The 4,956-nt window shown below is 39.9% G+C and overlaps 1 non-coding gene across 1 annotated transcript; it reads right to left on the bottom strand.

The window, feature by feature from the left end:
• Positions 1–3,708: 3,708 nt before the first annotated feature.
• Positions 3,709–3,781, bottom strand: TRNAE-UUC (transfer RNA glutamic acid (anticodon UUC)). The gene has a single exon. It is a non-coding gene; the product is annotated as a tRNA-Glu (tRNA).
• Between the last annotated feature and the right edge of the window lie 1,175 nt (positions 3,782–4,956).

Below are 4,956 nucleotides of genomic sequence, written 5' to 3'. Positions count from 1 at the left end.
CTTAAAAATTTTAAATTGTTGGTGTTTTCACATTTTGGTTGTAAAACAGATTCTTTTTTCTTCAAAAATCCATGCACTTGAGGGACTTCCGTAGCAGTTCAGTGGTTGTGACTCCAAGCTCCCAATGCTGGGGGCCTGCTTTCAATCCCTGGTCAGGGAACTAAGATCCCACAAGTGTGTGATTTGGCTGGAAAAAAAGATAAAATAAAAATCATGCAGTTTAATTTTTTCTTTATGTACAAAAAATGATACTGACCATTTATTAAGATCTTGATTTGCCAGTATTTCTACAAGGACTTTACATTTTCTTGTTCAATCTGTTTTTACGTTTTTATATTTATTTCATACATTCAAAAGAGTGTGTACAATCTAATTGTCTGTTAAAAGACAAACACCGTGTGTAGCCACCACCCAACTTAAGAAAAAGTGAGAAAAGTTTAAGAAAAGTTCCTGACATTCTGGAGGCCTGGTGTACCCCTCCCAAAATGTCATCTCTCTTCTATGAGGATGAGATGATTGGATGGCATTACCAACTCGATGGACATGAGTTTGAGCAAGCTCGGGGAGTTGGTGACGGACAGGGAAATCTGGCGTGCTGCGGTGCATGGGGTCGCAAAGAGTCAGACATGACTGAGTGACTGAACTGACTGACTACTATGAGGTAATCCCTCTGATCTGAAATGTGTACTTTTTCTTTCTGTTTATAATAGGTTATTTGGCCTTTAAATTAAAAAAAAAAATTTATGGCCGTACCATGCAGCTAGTTCCCCAGCCAGGGATTAAACTCACAGCCCCTGCATTGGAAGCAATGTAGTCTTAACCACCGAGCCACCAGGGAAATCCCTTATGTTTTTTGTTGTGAATTTATTTACCATAAAAGAAAAAGCACACACTCCTGCTGTGTGTGTCCTCTGCTCTCAATAGTCTACCACAACTCTACTTCACTTGTGACACCAGATGTATAGGTTTTACACGCATGAAACAGTCTGTGACACCAGGTGGGCATTCTACAATTTAGTTCAATTCTGACACTATCTATCTAGAGAAAATGTCAGATACCACAGTTTAAGGGTTCAGTACTATAGGACTGTCCCCCATCCTGACTTCAGATGCCCAATCAGAGGTGTAGGTTGTTACCTGTGCTTCTAACCCAATGGCTCTAAATTGGAGGGTCCTGTGACCCTCACTGCAGTTTCAGTTAATCTGTTAGAGCAGCTCAGAGAACTCAAGAACACAGTTTACTGACTACTTTACACCTTTACTATAAAAGGTACAAATCAGGGAACATCCCTAGTGGTCCAGTGGTTAGTAATCTGCCTTCCAATGCAAGGGACTCCAATTCCTTCTCTGGTCAAGGAACTGAGATCCCGAATGATGCAGGTACTCAGCCTGCATGCAGCAGCTAAGACCCAACACAGCCAAAAGTAAGTAAGTAAGTAAATAAGTAAATAAAGATTCTTTCTTTAAAAAAAAAAATTAAATAGGGTCTTCTCTGGTGGTCCAGTGGCTAAGACTCTGTGCTCCCAAAGCAGGGGGTCCGGGTTTGATCCCTGGTCAGGGAACTAGGGCATCACCGACTCAATGGACGTGAGTTTGAGCAAGCTCCGGGAGATGGTGAAGGACAGGGAAGCCTAACATGCTGCAGCCCACAGGGTTACAAAGAGTCAGCCATGGCTGAGCGACTGAAAACCAATAGGGAACTAGATCCCAGGTGGGGCAGCTAAGACTCAGCACAGTCAAATAAATGAATAAATGTTTTTTGAAAGAATTAAGTAAATAAAGTTACAAATCAGGGAGAGTTAGATGAAGAGACGCATAGTGTGAGGTGTGGAGAAAGGGCACAGAGCTTCTCTGCTCTTTGGGCTTCTGCTCTCTCGAAACTCCTCTGTGTTCGTCAACACAGAAGCTCTCCAAGACTTTTGCATTTTTATGGAGGTTTCATATGTAGGCATGGTTGATTAAATAAATCTTTGGCCATTGGTGACTGGTCAACTTTCAACTCCTCTGCCATCTTGGGAGGTACAGTGGAAGACTGAAAGTTCCAACCCTCCAATCCAGGTTGGTTTTGTTGTCAACCAGCTCCATCCTTAGAGGCTTTCCAAAAATCCCCTCATTAACATAAACACACTTGTAGTTGAAAGAGGCTTATTATAAGTAACCAAAAACACCTTTATTATTCTTATCACTTAAGAAATGCCAAGGTTTGGGGGACTATGTGCCAGGAACAGTGGACAAAGATTAAATATATACATTTTGTTCAGTCGCTCAGTTGTGTCTGACTCTTTGCAACCCCATGGACTGTAGCACCCAGGCTTCCCTTACCTGTCCTTCACCGTCACCCTGAGTTCACCCAAACTCATGTCCATTGAGTTAGTGATGCAATCTAACCATCTCATCCTCTGCCGTCCCCTTCTTCTCCTGCCTTCAATCTTTCCCAGCATCAAGGCCTTTGATACTGGGAAAAATCACAAATTACATATACATTTATACATTCTTCTGCAACTTTTTTGGCTCAACATATTTATGAGATTCAATAATGTTAATGCATATAGCTGTATTTCATTCTTTCTTTAAACTGTTATATAGCATTTCTTGAAATGAATACGCAACAATTTTTCCATTCTCCTACCCATGGACATTTTAATTATTTCCAGGATTTGGGTTTCTTGTGTGCTTGTTTTTGCCTTTTTATTTATTTATTTTCAGTTTTTGCCTTCTTAAAATCAGGCTTCTGTAAATATTTGTGTGTGTATTCTGATGTTCTTATGCAATAGATATACTGCACAGGATACATGTCAAGTGTCAAAGAGAATGTGTATGTTTACAAATTTACCTAATGACACCAGGTTATTTCCTAGCAGGGTAGAAGACTTACTACTGCTCCACTTCTTTATCAACACTTATGAGTGTTTTTTACTTTAAAAAAATTATTGTTCTGGTGGATGTGAAATAGTGTTTCACTGCGGTTATAATTTACAACTCTCTCCTTATAAGTGAGATTGAGCACCTTTGCATATGTTTACTTCCTAACTGTGAAATGCCTATTCATGCTTGGGACTTCCTTTTCGATAGGTTTATTTAATTTATTTTTTTCCTATTGATTCTTCAGAGTTCTTTATATCATGGCTACTAACTTTTGGTTGGTTATATATGTTATAATATCTTTCCTTAGTTCATGGTTTGTATTTACTCTTTCTGTGATCTTTTAATGAACAGTAGTACTTGATCTTAATGTGATTAAATTTGTCAATCATCTCCATTACAGTTTGTCTCTTTTTAAGAATTTCTGGGAATTCACTAGCTGTCCAGTGGTTAGGAGTCTGTGATTTCACTGCAGGGGACAGGTTCTATCCCCCTGGTTGGGGAACCAAGATCCTACATGCCAAATAGGAAAAAAAAAGAATTTCTCAACTACCAAGGTTTCCTCAAATCTTATTCTTCAAGTTTAAAATTTTTCCATTAAAAAATATGAATCTTTTATTTGTGTGGAGTTGATTTCTACACATGATACTGGAAAGAGATCCAATTTTTTTAATGAATAATTGAGTATCTGAGCATCATTTATTGAACAGTAGTCCACCTTTTCCATGCTATAACTTGTGTAACTTTTATCACATACCAAGTTTCTGTAAATGCATGCTTCTATTCTTGGATTTTCTTTTGTCCTTTTTTCCTTTTTGCTGCACCTCACAGCATGCAGGATCTTAGTTCCCTGACCAAGGATTGAACCTGGGCCCTCTTCATTGAAAGTGCAGAGTCCTAACCTCTGGACCACCAGAGAATTTCCTGTTCTTGGATTTTCTAGTCTGTTCTGTTGGTTAATTTCTGCCCCCATCCCTGCTATTATTGTACTGTCTTCATTTTCTAGTTCTATTATGTTTTGAGATCCTATTGAGCAAACCATCTCACTTTATTCTTCTTCAGGAGTGTCATGTAGTTAGTTCTTAAGTGTCACCGCAAGAATGATGATAACTTCCTCCTCTTCTTGTTCAGTGTTTGCTCACTTAAGAGACACTTCAGGTTGTGGTCAACTGCATTTCCATGGTAGCAAAGCCCATGGCTCAATAAGGAACTGAGTACATTACAGGATTTTTAAATGGACTGGTATTGCTTATACTAAGGACTTAGTTGTGCTTGGAACGTTGCTGTTTGCCTCCACATCAAGCTCATTGTGAAACATCACAAACCCTTTTTCGTTTTGTTCTTAATTACCCTGTGCATTCTGATACAATTACAGCACTAACACCAGGTTCCCAAACAGCACAGAAGGATCAGATTTTCTAATCACTGACTGCTCAGATAAAAATTTCTCCTTCCTGGGTTTTCATGATTTTCACTCAACTGAACAAAATGGGAAAACATGATTCTGCTGATTTTGGACTTTCCAGGTGGCTCATAGGTAAAGAATCCACCTCAAATGCCAGAGACACAGGGGACACAGGTTCAGTTCCTGGGTTGGGAAGATCCCCTGGAGAAGGAAATGGCAACCCACTCCAGAATTCTTGGCTGGAGAATTCCATGGACAGAGGAGCCTGGCAAGTTATGATCCATGGGCTGCAAAGAGTCAGACACAACTGAATGACTAGCATGCATACAGAATGTCTGGTTGGAGATCAATGTGCTATGGAGAAGAGTTTCAAAGAATGTGGAGTCCCAGGGGCTAGAAGGTCACAATTTTATAGCGTGGTCAGAGGACATTTTCTGATCAGGTGACATTTGAGCAGAAAGCTGAGTGAAGTGAAGGAGCAAGTTGTAACAATCTGTGAGACAAATGATCCTGGCAGAGGGAAAAATAAGGACAAAGATCCTGAGTTCTGAGCATGGATGGCATTGTGACAGTAACCAAGGATGCAAACAGAGAGACAAATCGGGGAGAGAAGGGATACTGTAAAGGGCATCATAGGTCACTGTCATAACTCTGGCTTTTGCACTGAAGGTAATAAGACATATTGGAGG

The sequence above is a fragment of the Giraffa tippelskirchi genome, chromosome 14, assembly GCF_054371585.1.
Source record: "Giraffa tippelskirchi isolate mGirTip1 chromosome 14, T2T-mGirTip1v1.2.pri, whole genome shotgun sequence".
In the NCBI taxonomy this organism is placed as follows: domain Eukaryota; kingdom Metazoa; phylum Chordata; class Mammalia; order Artiodactyla; family Giraffidae; genus Giraffa; species Giraffa tippelskirchi.
This window is presented reverse-complemented; position numbering and strand designations above follow the sequence as displayed.